The sequence below is a fragment of the Macrotis lagotis genome, chromosome 3 (genome assembly GCF_037893015.1).
Source record: "Macrotis lagotis isolate mMagLag1 chromosome 3, bilby.v1.9.chrom.fasta, whole genome shotgun sequence".
Lineage (NCBI taxonomy): Eukaryota > Metazoa > Chordata > Mammalia > Peramelemorphia > Peramelidae > Macrotis > Macrotis lagotis.
The window spans coordinates 50,607,311-50,628,871 of NC_133660.1; positions in this window are offsets into that span (position 1 = coordinate 50,607,311).

The following is a 21,561-nucleotide window of genomic DNA, read 5'->3' on the forward strand; positions in this document are numbered from 1 at the left end:
ATAACTAAGTCATTCACAGCTGCTCATTCATCTTACATTATCTTTTATTTTGTACAGAGTAAATTTCACTTTGCATCTGCTCATATAAGTTTTCTGAGGTTTTTCTAAGAGCATGCTGCTCATCATTTGATATAGGGTTTTTTTGCCTTTTTTCACTAATTATCTTTGAAAATAGACCAAGTAGAAGTGAGTCAATGAGTATAGGTAGTTTAATATCTCTTTCTTTTCTTTTTTTTTTTGCAAAGCAATGGGGTTAAGTGGCTTGCCCAAGGCCACACAGCTAGGTAATTATTAAGTGTCTGAGGCCAGATTTGAACTCAGGTACTCCTAACTCCAGGGCTGGTGCTCTATCCACTGCACCACCTAGCTGCCCCTTTAACATATCTTTGGGCATAATTCCAGATTGCTCTCCAAAATGCTTAGATCAGTTCACAATTGTGCCAACATTGAATTGTGTCCTAATTTTTCCACATCTCTTCCAATGCCTCTTCAATCACTTTTGAGGAAATTATTCATGATGTAGAGTTATCAAATTTGCTTTTATTGAAGAAATCTTTTGATACACATTTCTTGATCTATCAGTTCCATATTGTAAGTAAATATGTTCCTTTGACTATTATAAATACTTTTGACTAATATAAATACTCCAATTAACTGCAAAGGATATAGAAAGGAAGATGCTATCTGTATCCAGAAAAAGAACTGATATACAGAAGTATGGTATAGAATGATTTTTTTTTTACAAATAAATAGAAACCTCCTATGTGTTTCTCCTACTTCTATCCTTCAAAACCAAGCAGAATACTCTCTTCCTTCTTCCTCATGCTTCTTCCTAAGTCTGAGCACTTTTTTCCACCTGAAGGGCAGCCCTGTGTCTTTCATTTTGAATAAGCAGAGTGATATGACTCCAGATTGACTGAGAAAACACTGAGAATTTGGTACCTGTGAGAAGGGAAAAGAAATTTCTTCAAAGATTGTTGCAGGACTTTCAAAGAAGCAGACACAAGAGACAAGTGTGGATTTTCAAATGGCTACTGGGAACCCTCAGAGACCAGACATGTAGGGAGCTAGGCCCCAGTGTGTCTCTTGGTGTCCAGTGCTTGCAAGCCAATAAAGTGCTAAAAGAGAGCATCAATAAGATTCTTCTCTGCCTTATCCCCAACTCAGATCTTACTTTGCTTTCAGCTAAAATGTTTCCTTATTCTTTAATATCTTTGGGAGATTTCAATCTGTATAACTTTTCTGATCAAAAAACTTAATTAGCAATTCTCAAGAGTCTTCTCTGCAACCAGTGTTTGGTGAGAAGGCTCTAAACTGGAAAATCCAAGCTAAGTGGTACCATTCCCTCCACAGTGATCAGAGGAAGAAGCAAGAATCATTTTTCTCCCATCCAAAATATTGAGTCCATAGACTATAAATATTCAAGGTGTGGTAGACTACTTTTAGTCTATACCAATACTCCTCTTGCAGATAAGAGACTAAAGGACAGAAGACTCAGATTTGGAGCCCCCTGGATCTTGTCTATTCCTTCCCAATTAAGTACTGAAATGTTAGTAAAGTTCTCCTCCTACCCGACCTCACCCCTGACAAAGGAAGAAATTTAAATCTCCCTTGGAGAACCATAGGCTGAGGCATTCTTAGTTAGATAACAATTGAACATATAAATTTTACAGTATTATCATGTTTCCCCTTCATCTTCTCTTTTTTCAGGCTAAATGGTGCCTAGATTCTTTACCCTCACACAGCCTAATCTTGAAACCCTTCACCATCTAATTCAGTCTCTTCAGTTTACTATTTTATTATTAATTAATTAATCCTAAAATATTATGTTCACCCATATATGATCTGACCAAAGTGGAGTACAACAGGACTATCACTTCCATAGTTTTGGACATTATTGTCTCTCAAAGCAGATTTAATTTGCATTAGCTTTTTGGACTTCCATTTCACACTGTTGTTGCATGGTGAGGTCACAGTTCATTTCTTTTCTAACTGCTATTTAATCACATTTTCCCCCATACTGTATTTGTGAAGTTATTTCGATCCATAATACAAAGTTTATGATTATCCCTTTTACACTGTTTATTTTCCTTTTCTTTGTGTTAAAAGAAAATTAGTCATAAGTAAACCATACAAGCTTTAATCCAATAAATTGATAAATACAAACATATATCCATACATTTATGTGTGTATGTATTTTTCTATTATATGTACATGTGTATTATATAATATATAACAGATTCTTAAGTCTCTCCATTTAACCATTTCTTTATCCACCCAATTGAGTTATTAAATAGCTGCCATCTTGTCCAAAATAATAAATAACATTTGCCTTTCTCAAACTATGTGCTCATATCTATACTTTTCTTATGATCTACTCATCTAGCAAAATCTTAATTTTAAAAAAGGCTAAAAATTCAAAAAATATCAAAGGATAAATCAAACTGGATTTAAAAATGCTTTAAAAGCTTTGAAAAAATCTTCCATTCTGAAATAAAATAACAATTAATAAGATGTCATGCAATATAAAACAAAAACATAAATGGAAGCAGTCAATACTATAAAAAATATTGTCAAGCTAAAGATCAATTAACCAGACATACACACATACACACACACACACACACACACACACACACACACACACACACACAAGAATAAATCCAGAATGTAATAGAACTTAAGAAACAAGTTCATGGATAAGCAGAACAAAGTAATATATTTAGAAAATAGAGCAACTTCAAATAATTGGGATTTAAGAAGATCATAACACTCTCCAACACAGTAAACTCTACTGGCTCACAATTGCTGCTGCTAGGATCAAATGTATTTTGTGTTCAAAGCTTTTTTATACCCTCATCCTAACCTACTTTCCAAACTTGTTTTACATTATTGAGTTTATCACAATATATAGCCCATTGAAATGTGTTCACACATGTTAACTCTAACCTCTTTACTTTTTCAATGACTGCCCCATACCTTCCTCCTTAGCTCCATCTCCTAAAATATCTTTGTTTATTCAAAATTTGATTCTAGCCCTCAATGTAATGATGTCCTTAGTCTCCCTAATTACCAATGCCTTCCAATTACTAATGCTTTCATTTGTTTTATATATAAATATATATAATATGTTTGTGTCTCACCCAATAGAATGTAAACTCCCTGAGAGCATGGATTATTTTATTGTTGTCTTTATATCTTGATTACTTATCATAGTGTCTGACTCTTAAGAGAATTAATAATATTTGTTGATTCATTAATCAATTGACCAAGTGGGAGGTATTCTAGGTCAAAATAAAGATAAATTCGGGTTTTTTAGGTTTTTGCAGGGCAATGGGGTTAAGTGACTTACCCAAGGCCACACAGCTAGATAACTATTGTCTGAGGACAAATTTGAACTCAGATCTTCCCAACTCCAGGGCCAGTGCTCTATTCACCGCACTATCTAGCTGCCCCCAAGATAAGTTCTTAAAAGCAATAAATAAATGTAAATCTTGCTAAGGCTGGTAAACAATAGAGTAAAATTTTAGAAATATAATTGATTAATTTTAATTGATTTTTATATATATATAGTAAATATTAGTAAATATATTTTCTATAATATATAAGTATAATTGATTAATTTTAAATTGTTTATTATGATTAATAATAACAGTTAAATATATTCATGTTCATAAAAAAAGATGTTTTTTATGACTAAGGGATGACCAGTCTTCTAAAGATATATTTTTATTTTTTATTGATGTTTTACTTTTCCAAATACAAGCTAGGAAAGTGTTTTTTTTAACATTAATCCATATGCCTATGCATATTTCTATGTTACAAAATTTTCTTTCACCCTCCCTTTCCAGCCCCCTCCCCTCAGTGGTGAACAGTCAGGTTAATATTGTTCTTACACATTTGTGCTTAATATGGTTATAGATTAGTTATTTTCAGCATGACAAATTAGGATTAAGGGAAAGAAATATATAAAAGCTATTTTTTTTAAAGTAAATGTAGTGTTCCTCAGATTCTGAAGGATTTTTTCCCATTTTGTTTTGTTTTTCTTCCTCTGGATGGGGATAGCATTGTCTTTAGCCAGCCTAATAGGATTGTCCTAGCTCTCTGGACTGCTGAGAGGAGCTATATCCATCAGAATTGATCAACTCAAAATCTTGTTGTTAATGTATGTGTACATTGTTCTCTTGGTTTTCCTTTCTTCACTTGACATCAGCTCCTGTAAATTCCTTCCAAGATTCTCTACATTTATATTCCATTATGTTCATGTACCATAATTTGTTTAACCATTCCCCAATTGATGAACTTCCCTTCAAATTTCATTTCTTTGCCACTACAAAAAGAACTGCTATGAATATTTTGGAACATGTGGGACTTTTGCCACTTAGAATTGCTGGATCAAAGGGTTAAGATGGTGTTTAAAACAAATACATGAAAATAACCCAAAAGTTATTGGCGAGGGGGAGACAACGAATGACTTAGAGCAAAAGTCTTAATTCTATCCAAAATATGTTAGTGTCAAGAAAGATAAGGAGAATGAAAAACATAAATTTAATTCAATTCATGAAATAGAGTTAGTAGTGGAAATAATAATTAAAAAACAAGATAACTTTTACTTCTTCCCAACAGTACATCACACAAAAATTGGGAAGAAAAATATCAAGGGATAAATCAAAATGATGAAATACTTTTTCCTATTAAAAGAAAAAGTTATCGAATGGAACTACCAAACATTATCTACCAGTTTTGTTTCTACAAAAAATGGTAGCAATAACATCACAATAGCAGAAATAAAGTTGAATTTGAGTCCAATAAAAGCAAGAACAGAGCCAAGTATGGTAGAGGGGACAATAAATGATTATGAATAAATAAATAATTTATACACAGCAAATATTTTGATAGTAAATTTCCCAGGACTAGGTTAAATAAACCATGTGTATTCCTTACTTATTATGTTTCAGGCACTGTTCTAAGGACCAAGAACATAAAATAATTTTTAATAGGCAGTCCCTGTCCTCAAAGAACTTACATTCTCACAGGAGAAGACAAAATACACACAAAAGGGAACTTTATAGCAGAAGTAAGAGGGAGAAAGTACCCTCAAAATAACAAAGTAGAAAAGTAATTCAGAGACTAAGAGATTAATTTCATTTTGTTTATGTATTTATTATTGTCTAGTGCTAATCATATCCAGTGACTTCTAACCTACTTTTTGATAAACAATTTTGATCATTTAAAAACCCTCTGACAACTTCCTTCTTGAATCCTGAACCCATATCTTATACATATTTTTAATTTTCTTTTGAGCCTCTGTCCTTCACAATGAAGCAAAAAATATCAGATTGTCGATTTAGTATTCTTAGTTCCTAAAATAGTGTTGTTATAGATAGATAATGTTTAATAAATGCATATTGAAGATCACTGCAGCTTATGGGCTCTTCTTTGAAAAAGGTAAAGAAATTCTATAGATAATTTAGTGAGTCCAATTAATGAATCAATCAATATTTATTAAACAATTACTATTCTTAGCATTGAAGATACAAATACAAATACAAGACTATTCCTTTTCTTAAGGAGCTTGAATGTTAAATCATTCTGATATTTGTTTATCTTTATTGTGAGCACTTAAAGGAACCAAGGAAACCAACTGTCCTGTAAGATTTAGTTTCTCATTGATTTGTAGAGTTCAGTGAAAACAACTTTTGTTTGTCTTCCTTTTTGACTTATTTCTTTACTCCAAGAGGATCAATGTTGATGTGGGTTCAGTCCCAATGCAGATTCATTGGACACTGGAAAAGGAACCCATATTTGAAAATATGTATTACCATGAAGAACAGTGAAGCTTAGCCCATCACACCCTTCTAACATTATTCCTAAGAGTCACTAGGACAAAGGTGTTGCACAAAATTGATAACATTAAAAATATTTTCTCTAATTTATTAGTTTTCAAGGTTAAAGAATTCATCACTTGGTTCAATATACTGAGGATGAGTTATACTGTGCTTAGCTAAGTTGATCCTCAGAGAGCAGACTGAGGTCTATCCAAAACCCCTCCAACATGGAAGAACCTGATAGAGTTTCACAAGAATTCAAAATAATTTCCTTACTATAATAAGGACTCAGAATGGAAAGCAAGACCTAATAATAATTTCAGATTCACAAAACACAGTGAATGTTTGCTCACAAGACAATAATCGACAATTTATCTATACCTGTTTGCTGGTGTAAGAAACTGGTGCTAGAGACATTTTGCAATAAGATCAAGAAAATGAGAATACATTAAATGAGATTTAATTCCAAATCAAGAAACATTTATTAAATACTTATCATATGATAGACACTCGACTAGATCTAGAAAAACAAAGTCAGAAATAGCCCATAGGGAAATTTCATGCTGTTGGGTGACATAGTGGATAGTATGTTAGACTGGGAGATAGGAGGATCTAAGATCACCTTGAAGAAGTTAATCACAATCAGCTTCATTTTCCTCATCTAGGAAATAGGGATAATAAACAAACCTACCTACTGAGAGTATTGGGAAAAAATCAAATGAGAAAACATATATAGTGTTTCACAAAACTTGTGGTGCTACATTTATAATATATTATACATATGTTAATTATTGCACTTTTTTATCCTAACTACTACTCCATCATGAGGTTTTCTAACATAGTTATATGGAAAAGAATAAATGCAACTGATGCTTTTCATAATAGATTAGACAAGGGTCTGTTTGTTTTGACCTACAAGATGCCCTGGTAGCCAGGTAGCACAGTGGATAGAACACCAGGCTAGGAATCAGGAAGACTCATCTTCATCAGTTCAAATCTGTTCTCAGACACGTACTAGCTATGCGATTCTGAGTAAATAATGCAACTCTGCCTCAGTTTACTCTTCTGAAAATGAGCTGGAGAAGGACATGGAAAACCATTCCAGTATCTTTTCCAGGAAAATCTCAAATGGGACCATAAAGAATTGGACACAAATGAAACATGATGCCTTCACTAACTTCTTTGATCATCACCAAAACCAAGTTTTGGTTCATTAATTTAGAGACTTTTAAGTACATTTCTTAAGGCATCAAGGTAGACAGAGTTATGTCTTAAAATATATGTGTCTGTTTGTATTGTGAATCTGAAGATAATCAAACAGATTAAAGGATATAATTGTAATAGGAGAGGTCTATGCCGAAGCTAACTATGATAATGGGAAGGAAATAGATTATCATTCTGCAAAAGGATTATTAGTTTTGTCACAGAAACACAATCTAGAAGTCAATTTGATTGGTACCTTGGCAAAGAGTGAGGGCCTTTTTATAGTCAGAAAAATCAGGGTTCAAGTCTGATACACTCTAGTTGTATAAACAGGGACAAGCCACTTTAAAAAGTGACCTTCTTGAATCTTCACAAATCTGCACTTTTGGTAAAGGGAGCTAGCTCCCCAGATATAAAATACACACACCACACACACACACACACACACACACACACACACACGGACATGAACTCTTTTCTTTCTTGTTCCCAAAGACTAAATTATGATGTAAAAGTTCAGTTTGTACTAGAATCTAGAACTCCAGAGAGAAATCCTAAATCTGAAACTGGTTCTCCATTAGATAATGTTCCTTCTTAAGAATATTCTTTTTTCTTAAATTAACTATTTCAAGTCAATGTAAGGAGTAAAAGGGGGCATCACATGAGTAGTGAGGGTCACCTGTGACAAAGGTCCTGTCCTTGTGTTGACTCATAGGAAGGCAGAATGTACACCTCTAATCTCTTTTCTCCCCCTACCATTCTCCAACAGAAGCTTTCATTCCTGCCAGGACAGGAAGCTAAAGGGTTCGGGCTAGAGGTCACCACTTTGCTCTCCTCAAGGAGAGGGGGTACTGGGTCAGTAATATATCTAGATGTTCCTTTAAATATTGCTCATGTAGGGAATGTGATCAGGTCTCATCTAAATTCTGATTGCTTTGTCATTTCTTGGGGGGAAGGTATTGCCCAAGCTCTATATCCAAAGCTTGACCTTTTCCCCCCCACAAAATACCAGTTCCACGATGAACACACATAGAGAATAGCAAAGAAGGCCATTTATCCAAATAACAGCAAAACAGAAACCAAATAAAGACATACATAACAGAGTATATATAGATGGAGTCTGTTCCTCTAAGATCTTTCCAGAACAACCTGAAGTGGGGTTGGCCTCTTATAACTTCTCTCTCAAAGCTGACTGACATCAAAACCTGAAGCTTGTTCAGACCCAAAGGCAAAATGCTCAGAACAGAACTCTCAACTCTCATAAAAGACTTTTTACTACCTCCTCATGGAGGAAAGGGCTTCATCTCTACCAATAAGGAAAGAATCTCCTACCAATGGGCTTTAAGACAAGGGTTACATCAGGGTTTCCTATTTAATACTGAAGTAGGTAATTTAATTAACCTAGTCAAGAAGGTGGAAGTCTTGAAGTTTCTACCTAAACCAGGTTATGTTTAGTATTGAAAAATACCTGCAACATAATCACATTCCATCTTTGCTGGGGAATAAGGAGTGCTGCTACACAGCCACAGCTCAGTAAAACATAATCCAAATAGTTCTGCTATAACATTTGTTAGGAAAAAAACATATTTGTTCCAGGTTGAATGACTTTTAGGGAACAATTTAAGCATAAGACTATTTGCTTATACACCATTTGTTCCTTAAAATTTAGCAAGAACACAGAAAAAATGAACCCAGCTGAAGTAAGCTTTATAGAATTGCAAAAAAGAGGAATTTAGGCACACAATTCAAACAGCTTCAGTGCAACATACGTGCCATCCCACAAGACTGGATAACAGTCCTTCATAATTACTTCAACCGGGGCAGCTAGGTGGCGCAGTAGATAGAGCACCAGCCCTGGAGTCAGGAGTACCTGAATTCAAATCTGACCTCAGACACTTAATAATTACCTAGCTATGTGGCCTTGGCAAGCCACTTAACCCCATTTGCCTTGATAAAAAACCTAAACAAAAGAAAAAAGTAAATTGAAATAAATATGTTAAAAAAAAAACATAATTACTTCAACCCTTCCAGTCTATGAACAAACTTCCAGTCCCTTTAAAGATAAATAGCTGTGTTATCAAACATCTTCTAGTGGCAGGGACTATGAATCAAGACAGACTGGATCTCCACCCAAGTTCTCCAATGCCCTCTCCCCAACCTTTCTCCGTGCGCAGCTCCAGACCCCAAGTACCAGAACTGTAGGTTTGCCAGACCTCCCTCTAGCCTTGGCCAGTCTGGTCTGGGGGAACTAAGGTTCAGGCTAAGCAGAAGCCCAAGGCATATTCCTCAGTAATTTAATATGTTCAAAATTGTGCTCCTGTATTTATTAGGTTCCTACCTATTTTTAATGTGTCACTGACAAAGTTTTTGAGTATTATGTATCTAATCTTATTTTTCCCATAAGCCTTGTGATGTTTATTATGTGATTGTGCATAGTAAAGTGATTTTTAGGAATTCATATCTTGCCTTATAGTAGAATTCACTGTAATAGCTATGGCAGCTTATTTTAAATGTCTGGTGAAATAGCTACTTCTGTTTTAAGATTGTTTGTTTGTATTTTAGTAGCAGATCTGATACTATAATAAAAGTAGGACATTTGAAAAATACTCCTAAAATGGAAATTTTCATGTTTGGAGAATAGAGACTGTTCTTGGACATTTCCTTAGTGAGTAATTCATGCAATTAGTTAAGATGCTACTCGTTTATAACTGCTCAATGTCCTTTAGACCCTTTCATTGGACAAATGAGATTTAGTTGTTTAGTACTGCATGAGGAAAGCAGCAAATAGGCAAAATGTTTGTATCTATTTTCAATTTCCTTTTCTTTATGACTCCCCAATTTCTGGTATTTCCTTTAAAAAAAGGATCAGTGCTAAGAGCAATTCTTTACACCTATCAAAAATTTAATAAATGTGGACTGATTAAAATCTAAGTTCTCTAAAATATAATGGGTTAAGATTTAAGATTTACCTCTCAGACTGGCCAATAGGACCAGAAAGGAAAATGATCAATGCTAGAAGGTATGCAGGAAATCTGGGACACTAATACATTGTTGGTGGAGCTGTGAACTCATCCAGCCTTTCTGGAGAGCAATTTGGGATTATGCCCAAAGGGCAACAAAACTGTGCATACCCTTTGACCCAGCAATACCACTACTGGGTCTATACCCTGAAGAAATGATAAAAAGAGTAAAAAAATATCACTTGTACAAAAATATTTATAGCAGCCCTTTTTGTGGTGGAAAAAAATTGAAAATTAAGTGAATGTCCTTCAGTTGGGGAATGGCTTAACAAACTGTGGTATATGTATGTCATGGAACACTATTGTTCTATTAGAAACCAGGAGGGATGAGAATTCAGGGAAGCCTGGAGAGATTTGCCTGAACTGATGCTGAGCTAGATGAGCAGAACCAGAAAACCATTGTACACTCTAACGGCAACATGGGGGTGATGATCAATCCTGATGGACTTGCTCATCCCTTCGGTGCAACAACCAGGGACAATTTTGAGTATCTGCAGTGGAGAATACCATCTATATCCAGAAAAAGAATTATGGACTTTGAACAAAGACCAAAGACTTTTGCCATCAAATTAGAAAAAAAAAAGCATTACATTATAATGTAATTTTATTATATCATACTTAATATTTCTTCCTTAAGGATATTATTTCTCTGTTATCGCATTCATCTGAGATCAATGTATAACATGGAACCAATATAAACACTAACAGAACACCTTCTGTGGAGGGGGGGGGAGGGAAGCAAGAATGGCAGAAAAATTGTAAAACTCAAAATAAATAAAATCTTTCTTTAAAAAAAGAAAGTAAAAAGTGACAGGGATAATAAAAGGAGGACTAATGAAAGGGAAAGTATATTGGGAAAGTGGTAAGCAATAGTAAAACATTTGTGAGGAAGGAAAGGATGGACAATAAACATGTAAAAAATAGCATGGAAGAAAATATACAGTTTACATAGCTATAAATGTGACTGGGATAAACCCATCTATAAAATGGAAGCAGATAATAAAATGGTTTAAAAATCAGAATCCTACAATATGTTATTTACAAGAAACAGATTTGAAACAGAGAGGTATTCATAGAATAAAGAAAAGGGGATGGAGCAGAATCTATTATGCATAGAAAATGAAGTCATATCTATATTAAACAGATATGCATCAACATATAGCATCTAAATTTTTGAAGAAGTTGAATAACATAGAGGAGGAAATAGAAAATTAAACTATTCTAGTTAAGGACCTCAACTTTTCCCTCTCAGAAATGAAAATGAAAATGAAAAAATAAACAATGAAGAAATTAAGGAGATGAATAATATTCTAGAAAAGTAAGATAAGATCTCTGGAGAAAATTGAATGAGAATAGAAAGAAATAAACCTTTTCTCAGCAGTACATAGTATCTACCAAAAAATCAACCATGTATTAGGACATAAAAGCTCACAATCAACTGCAGAAAAGCAGAAATAGTGAATGAATCCTTTTCAAATCATAATGCAGTGATATAGTGATAATAATGAATGATATAAAGGCAACATTTTAAAATTGATTGAAAAATAATCTAATGCTAAAAACAAATGGATCAAAGAACAATTTAAAGAAACAATTGAAAATATCATTAAAGAAAATGACAACAACAACATAGGAAAATTTAAGGATACAATCAAAGTGGTACTTATATAAAATATACATACACACACACACACACACACATATATATATATATATATATATATATATAACTGCTTGCATCAGTAAAATAAAGAAAAGAGCAGATCAGTGAATTGGACATATAACTAAAAATAATAGAAAAAACAAATTTTTTAAATTCCAATTAAATAACAATTTGGAAATCCTGAAAATCAAGAGAAAGATTAATAAAATTGGGTCAGCTAGGTGGCACAGTGGATAGAGCAGAAGCCCTGGAGTCAGGAGTACCTGAGTTCAAATCCGGTCTCAGACACTTAATAATTACCTAGCTGTGTGGCCTTGGGCAAGCCACTTAACCCCCGGTTGACTTGCAAAAAAAAAAAACCTAAAAAAAATTAATAAAATTGAAAGTAAGAAAAATATTGAACTAATAGATCTAGAAGCTGATTTTATGAAAAAGCACATATAATCAATGAACTCATTGGTTAATTTGATTTAAAAAAGGAAAGAAGTATAAAAAATGAAAGAGGTGACCTCTCCACCAATGAAGAGAATTAGGCCAATTCTTAGGAGACATTTTGCCTTATTATATGACAATAAATTTGACAAAATAAGTAGACTATAAATATGATTATTTATAAAAATATAAATTACTACAAAAATATGAAAATATAAAGATTAACAGAAGAAATTGAATACTTAAATAACTCAATCTTATAAAAAGGCATTGAAGAAACCATCAGTGAACTTCCTAAGAAAAAAATTTCCAGATAGAGATGAATTCACAAGCAAATTCTACCAAACGTTTGAAGAACAATTAACTCCAATACTATATAAGCTATTTCAAATAATAGACAAAGTTCTGCCAAATCCCTTTTAAAATGCAAATATGGTGCTGATAGCCAAACCAGAAGGAATAAAAAAACAGAGAAAGAAATTATAGACCTATTTGTAATTTCTCTAATGAATATTGATACAAAAATTTAAATAAAATACTAGCAAAGAGAATACAGCAATATATCACAGAGAAAAGATGAGATTTATAACAGGAATGCAGCACTGTATCAATATTAATAAAACTATCTGCTTAATTAACAATATCAATAACCAACCCAACAGAAATCATATGATTATTTCCATAAATGCAGAAAAAACCTTGGATAGAATGTAACATTGTTCATATTGAAGAAACTAGAGGTGATAAGTATAAATGAAGTTTACTTTAAAATAAATGATATTAAACTAAAACCATCAGTAAGCATTATCTTTTATGGAGATAAAACAGAAGATTTCTCAGGATAATCAGGGGTGAGGTGAGGATGCCTATTATCACCTCTATTATTTAATATTGTACTAGAACCAAGAGAACAATGCATGCATTAACAACAACATTGTGAGATGATCAACCTTGATGGAAAAAGCTCCTCTCAGCAGTTCAGAGAGCTAAGACAACTGTATTAGGCCAGTTATGGACAAAACTATCTACATCCAGAGGAAGAAAAACAAAACAAAACAAAACAAACAAAATACAATCCTTCAGAATCTGATGAGCACTTTACAAAAATTTATCTTTTCCCCTTAATCCTAATTTCTCACACTGAAAATCACTAATCTATTAACATGTTTATCAAAATATATGTATGTATAATGCTGACTGTTCACCACTGTGATGGAAGGGGGAAGGAAGGGAGGGTGGAAGGAAATTTTGTAACTTAAAAATATACATGTGTGTATATGGATGAAAAAATAATTATTTTTTTAAATAAAGAAGATTCAATCAGTAAACTAAACTGGAACAAGAAAAAATATTGTACTAGAAATATTATCTATAGCAATAAGAGAAGAAAAATAAATTAATGGTATTAGAATAGACAATGAAGAAATAAAACTATCACTCTTTGTAGATATGATGATATACTCAGAAAATCCTAGAAAATCAACTGAAAAACTAATTGAAATAACTAACAACTTTGGCAAAGTTGCAAGATACAAAATAAAACTACATAAATCATCAGTATATAGATTTTTACCAAAAAGTCCAGCAGCAAGAATTTTAAAAAAAGAAATCTCATTTAAAATAGCTGTAGACAATATAAAATACTTGATAGTCTGCTTGCCAAGACAAACACAGGAACTAAATGAAAATAATTAAAAACACTTCACACAAATAAAGTCAGATACAAAAAATTGGAAAAATATTAATTGCTCATGGGTAGACTGAGCTACTGAAATAAAAATGAAAATTTTTCCTAAATTAATCTATTTATTCAGTGCCATACAAGTCAAAATATCAAAATATATTATATAGAGCCAGAAAAAAATATCAAAATTAATCTGGAAAAACTAAAGTTCAGAAACATAAAGGGATTAAGTACCAAAAAAGTATGGAAGAAGATAGTCTAGCCATAACAAATCTCAAACTGTATTATAAAGCTAAAATTATCAAAATAATCTGCTACAGACTAAGAAATAGAGGGATGGATCAGTGGAATAAAATAGATACAAATTATACTATAGTAAATGACCATAATAATCCAGTATATGATAGACCCAATAATTCAAGCTTTAAGATCAAAATCTCATTCTTTGACCAAAACTGATAGGAAAACTAGAAAACAGTATGACAAAAAATAGCTGTAGTTCAACATCTCATACTGTATTCCAAGATCAGGTTCAAATTGGCACATAATTTACACGTAAAAAGTGATATCATAAGCAAATTAAGAGATCATGGAATAATTTATCTGTCAGATTTATAGATAAGGGAAGAATGTATGACTAAAGAGGATACAAAGGGCATTATAGCATGTAAAGTAAATAAAAGATTTTGCACAAACAAGATCAATGCAACCCAAAAGTATGATGAAAGTGGAAAGCTAGGGGGAAAAAATTTGCAACAAGTATCTGATAACACTCTAATTTCTCAAACTTATAGAAAACTGAGCCAAAATTTTTAAAATGCAAATGAGCAAAAGGGGAGTGTTGCCTGGCATGGACAGGAGAATGAAAAACCAGAGAGAGGCTCTTAGCCACAGTGCAGCCCAGGTTCCATCTTGGCAGACCAGAAGTTCAGCAGGACAATAAAGAAATGCAGACCCTAGCTCAGAGAGCAACATTTGAGCCCCAGTACTGGTGTACCATTGGGCTACCCTGGAGTAGAGAGAAAATGGTGAGTTCCAGAGACACCAGGCAGAGAGCCAGGGCTAACAAGCCCAGCCCTCAACACAAACACACACACACACACACACACACACACACACACACACACACACACACACGTAAACTATATACCCTGTGACATAGGAGCAGAGCTCAACTAGCAAAAAGCAGAAATAAAAACCCAAAACAAAAGCAAAGTGTGCTAACCATAGAAAATGACTATGCTAATAGGAGTCTTAAAAATATCATCTTAGAAGAGGAAAGTAAGTGCCTACTTGTACAGCTTCAAAAGGGTTTATGAATTGATCTCAAATACAAAGAGTTGTGAAAGAGTTCAAAAAAGATTTTAAAAGCCAAAGAAGAAAGGAAGAAGAAATGAATCATGTAAGAGAATTATGAAAAATTAACTAATACTTTTAAATACCTTTAAAAGTAAAATTGACCAACTGGAAAAGGAAACACAAATGCTAACTGAAGAAAATAAAACCTGAAAAACTAGAATTGGATAAATGGAAACTAATTACTATGAGATTTCAGCAAAAAAAAAAAACACAAAAGGTTGGAAAAAATAGAAAGAAAATGTAAAGTATTTCTTGGAAAAATGATCCAAGTGCAAAATAGATCCAGGAAAGATAATTTATAAATTATTGGTGTGCCTGAAAGTCTCAGTCAGAAAAAAAATGAAATGAACAGAACCAAGAGCATGTTGAACACAGTAACAGTATTGTTGTTCGATGAAGAATTGTGAATGACTTAGCTATCCTCAGAAATACAATAGGAAAATTCCAATGAACTAATGATGAAGCATAAAATACACTTTCAGAAAAAGAACTGATATTGATTGAACCCAATCTGAAGCGTAATTTTTCTCTTTCTTTTTTCATTTTTCCCTTTTGTTTGAATATTCTTGTACAAAATGACTAACATGGAAATATCTTATATAAATTGCATATATATATATATATATATATATATATATATATATATATATATATATATATATAACCTAAATATACTTACCATCTCAGGGAGGGTAAATGTTAGACAATGAGAAATAGATGAGAGAGAGAGAGAGAGAGAGAAGAATGAGACAGAGATAGAGACAGAGACAGAGGCAGAGCCAGAACCAGAGAGAGACTAGCATGGTGCCTTTGCTTCTCATATGGCAGGGGGTTAGTAGAACTGGATCTTAAAGCTTCCTCTACCACTGAAGTTAGCCATCTTTCTTTGCAGCATAGGATCTTAGAAATTTGCTTTGCACCTTAACAGATTAGGTGACTTGCCTAGATCTCCCAGGCAACATATGTCAGAGTTTGAAATGCCTACATAGCATCAGTTCTTGCAAATTCTTCCAGGTTTCCCTGAATTCATTCCCATCCCTCCTAATTTCTAATAGAAGAATAGTGTTCTATCACATACATATACCACAGTTTATTAAGCCATTCCCCAATTGAAGGATATTCACTTAATTTCCAATTCTTTGCCACTATAAACAGGGCTGCTATGAATAATTTTGTACAGGTGATGTTTTTACCCTTTTTCATAATCCTTTCAAGATATAGACCCAGTAATGGTATTGCTAGATCAAAAGGTATGCACATTTTTGTTGCCCTTTGAGCATAATTCCAAATTGCTCTCCACAAAGTTTGGATGAGTTTCCAGGTCCACTAACAATGTATTAGTGTCCCAGATTTCCCGCATCCCTTCCAACAATGATCATTATCCTTTCTGGTCATATTGGCCAGTCTGAGAGGTGTGAAGTGGTACCTCAGAGAAGCTTTAATTTGGATTTCTCTAATAGTTACTTTATTTTCTAATTATACATATTTTTTAGACATTAATAAGGTGTAGGTAAACTTGTGTAAGCTGTGACTGCCAAGTTGCTTAAGTGTCCTAGAAAGGAGAGATTCTGGTAACAGCCCAACAAAAAGGAAATGGCACTAAAATGAAGTGCAATAAAGTCAAGGGACAGCTTCTATGGACAAACAGTTTAGCAGTAGCATATTTTTTTCAAGTTTAAATTGAGATTGAGTTGTTTTAGTTTAGTTTTTTTTAATTGTGGGTCAAGGAGAAAGGACTGGAAAATGTCCTCTTGAACACAATTTTTTTTTATGAAAGTCTTACATTCAATGGAGTTCTCAACACCTTTGAATTAAAACTACATTCCTGTGTATCAGTGGAGGAAAAAATTCTTATTTAGATGTCTTGTAAATCTGCGTGTAAGCCTAGAAAAAAGCTATTATTATTATAAATTATTGATAACACACACAATTGCTTAGTACCCTAGGGCCTTGTTTAAACAGCTGACTGTCATTCATTTATCTACTTCCTGGAAGGCTAATATTGAAGTCCTGCATCCCAACCCCACTATGGAAACATCAAGATGGTAGGATGAACTATTCAAGCATACCCATCACAATTAAAGTCAAGCTTGGCAATATTGCTTTGAGCCAAATAGGGCCTAGGGGAAGTGAATGAGAAAATTAAAAAAAAAATTTAATATCATATTATCCACCAGAGGGAGCCCACAGACTCATAGGAATGTAAATAGCAATAGTGAGAGTGCCCAAAAAAACAATTAGTTCTTTTATACCTTCTCAAATGACTTTAAAAATTCAAATAAAGAATATTTATCAAGTATACCAACCCTCTATTCAAAACAAATAAAATGATATAAAAACCAGATTGCCCTTTTTTGACATCAGTTTTATGGTATTTTCAATAGGCCTTTCATCATAACAAAATATAAATAAAATATGAAAACTTTGACCCACATAATAGCTAACAAATGCCTACATAATAAATGACTAACGGATTTTCTCCTGTACAAAATGGATCCAGGCTTAATAGAGAAGGAGATGCATATCAGTTAATAACTTTATATTCTCTTCTACTGCTATTGGAGAAAAGTAGTGGCCAAAAAAGTTTCACCCAGCCAATGACATTTTAAAACTTCCCTCAATGAACAGAGCCAGGGAATCCATCTACTGAGAGAGCCTCTTAAGACTTTAAGTTTATTGAGTGGCCACAAGAGTGGTGGAATAGTACTGTGTTCAGGGAGAAAAGAAACCACAGATGAGTTTGAAGGGTCAAGAATTAAAAAATCTTTCCCTTTCCTGGTGAACATAGTTATTTTTCCAGCCCTATCTTTGCTTTCTTCATTATTTAGAGATTTCTGAGAGCCAAGAATATTACATCATGTTAAAGTGTCCCAATGTTTTCTTTTCAACAGGGCCTACTTTGGTGATGGGAGAAAACTGGAAACAGAATTGGAGTCCTTTAGTTGGGGAATGGCTGAACAAAATGGGCAATATGAATGTAATGGAATGCTCAAGCAGAAAGAAATGAAGACTGTGGGGAAATCAAAAGAGCATGGAAATACTTGTATGAACTCATGAAAAGCAAAAGAAACAAAACTATAAGTATACAGGACACAACAAGCAAAATAAAGAAAATAAAGACAATTGAAGCAATGTACAAGCTTGCCCCAATGAGGAAAAAAGCCAATGAGGCAATGAATCTTTCTCCTTTCAAAGAAAGGAGACCATATGTATGGACTGTTGGACAGGAAAACTTTTTACTTAACCATTTCCATTTGTTCAAAAACAGGATTCAGTGACAAGATATAAAATCAAGAAATTACTACAATGTAAATAACAAAAAAAATGTATTAAACTTGAGAAAGAGAATACAGTATTTGTCATGCTGTGGAAGCTCAGTTAGTTTTTAACAATTTCTTTATTATTTAATTATGTTATTATTTCAAGGATTTCCTAACATACTTGTAAATATTCCCTTCACAGATGCAGATCACAACTCCTACTTTTTCTATTAGATAGTTTCATTAGTGCTTTAATCAAAATCACATCAGGGAAAGAAGGAATGTGGCATGACCCTCTGCTATCCGAACTATCTGAATTTACTGAGCTTGGTTCTAAGCAAGTTGTATATAATTAGATCATCAGAGTGATCTATCTTTCAAAATTGTTCTCTACAGGCATCAGGTCTCTGGGGCCACAGTATAGCATCAGACTACAATTTTAATAGAGGAGTGTTGCCATTGTGGTTGTTGCTACTGTTATTACTAGAAAATATTCATTAACATCCACAGTGTGCTGGACCCTTAAAGGCAATGTGGGAAAGACCTTTGAGCTCTCCATGGTGCTGGTTGTCCTTGTAAAAGTCATTTCACCCAGTTTACAAAGCATCCATTTCTTTATTGGAACACAATAGTTCAAAGACAGTGCAATACCTCACACTAATTAAAAAAGCAAAATAGTAAGTAGAGTCAGTTACCATGGAAACAACAAAAGGAGCTTGGGAAAAATAGACTTGAACTTGTATTCAACAATTGGAAGTCAATGAGTTGACTTAAAGTATAAACTTCTTTTAAAATATTCTTTTTTTGTTCTTTTGATGCAGATCTTTGATTTTATTAGTAGAGGGAATTTCTTGGTTTGGATACTTCCTTCAGTAAGGCAATTCAACCACTCCTTGCAAAATGTACTTATGGGAGCATTTTGTTAGCATATGGTAAATATCCTCCCCCCCATGAAAATTTGATTCCAGTAAGGAAGTGTTGTGCCTAAACATCTTAAGTAGAAGTACTGTAGGAATGAATACAAATCTAGATGGTATTGGAAGGAAAATATTCAGTTGAACCAACAAAAATATCATAAAATTATTTGGAGGCAGATAGAATTGTGAAGAATTTCTGTGTCAGTCATTCCCTCCATGGGAAAAGTCTTGCTCTTTGTTTTCCATCTATCTACCTTCCTACCAGGCCTAACTCACCTTTCTGCCATTGCATACTGAAATGCCAGCTCAAAGCTATTGCTTGTTGACTGCCAATGTGCTCTCTCCCTCCTCTGCTGCCTCTACCCTTTAACATGTCCCAATATCTTCACTGTCCTAGGACAATTTTCCACTTCTTGTCTTCAATATTAATTTCAATCAGATAATCAGACAATAAGCATCAATTAAGGGCCATTTGGGGCCAGGTACAATACTAAAGATACAAAGAACTTCTAAAGTCATTCCTAGCTTTCAGGGTGCTCATATTGTATGGGAGAGATAACTTGAAAACAATATATCACAATGACAAGATGAAATTTATAACAAGAATGCAGGAATGTATTAATATCGAGAACAAAATCAAGTGCATACCCAATATCCATATCATACATTACAAATTTGTGAAGGAGTCAGAGGTTCTCTTACTAATATATTGGTAAGTTTATAGATGAGCTATATTTAAGCTTTATTTGTGGGATTTTCTTGGAGAACTCCAGATAGATGAAGTGAGTTAAAGTCCTCTGGATCAGACTCTCAGGAATGAAATTGGTCTAGAACTCAGAGCCCTTAGGAAAAACTCTCAAGTCTCAGGGCACAAACTGGAGGGTTATCTGGAAAATTTTGTGTCTGAAATCTCAGTGATTCTAATTCCAATGGTAAATAAAAATGTTCTACAATTAAAAGTTTGCAGTTTAATCTTGAAATTAAGTTGTTATTATTTCACTCTCCTGCCTTACCCCTTATATTCTGAGTAGGTCACAAACCCAAAAAATTTACTTTGACAAAATGGGATTGTTCAAAGCAAGTTCAAGTCACCTGGATGAACAAGCTTAGAATCACAGAATGTCCAGGTAGCAGCAATAATCCATTTAAAGCCTTGCCTAAGAACTTTTCTGTAGCTCTTGTGACTACCATGGCAACTGCAGGCAAAAGCAAGATAATTGGTGACTAAGATTTAGTTTCATTAAGGTATAAAATTGGGGCCTGAATCTCTCTTGCTCTCTAGGATGGAATCTTTGCCTTTGGTGTGGAAGTGGGATGGTGGGGAAAAGGGTGGCAACGGAGAGGAAGAAGGGAAGTTTTTGGTGATAGAGCAGAAAAAATGGAATTGCTACACTAATAATCCTGACTTCCACCACCTGAAGGCTAGGTATATTACATTTCACTCCTCTCTTAGGGTGATCCCATAGAGTCTTAATTCTTAAGGGGATATCTTGACTCTGTATATGATGACAGCCCCCACCAACAGAGTCTCCCCAAGTATTCAGAGTACATTTAGTACTCCATTTAACCACAATATAATTACAAAGGACTATTTACTTCATAGGTATAATCAGAAATATGCAACCCTACTCCTTTTTCCCTCTTGTACTCCCTGGGTCTCTGGGAAGTGGATTAAGTATAGTTTAGCTGAGCTTCACATCCCATTTTCCAAGTCAAAGACTCCCTTCAGGCTAGAGTCCTGACCTCCCCCGGAATTCCTGGCTTCCCTACTTGGCTGTTTGGCTGCATTATTCCACCAGGAATCCTGACTCTAAATGGTCATAGCTCCAATTCCCAGGTCTGGATCTCCACTGGCACCTGAACCTGAGATGGATAACTCAAACAGAACAGATTGCTCTGTCCCAAGTCTATTTCTCAGGGTAAAAGAGAGGGGCAGTGAAGGCATTCATTCCTTCTTGTGGCTTAAGTCTGTGGCCCCCAAGCTGTAGCTGGCCTGTGATCTCCACCCTCTGAGAGCAGTAGAGAGGCTGATTGTCCAGTGTCACTGGTTTGAAAGACAAAGACCTCATTGTGAAGCCAGTCAGACCCTCCCACCCACAGGACAGCAGAGCCCATCAGGGCACCTCTGTGTCAGGCAACTGGGTGTGCGCCAAAGGCCATTACATGATGAAAACAGAAACAATAATCCCACATCA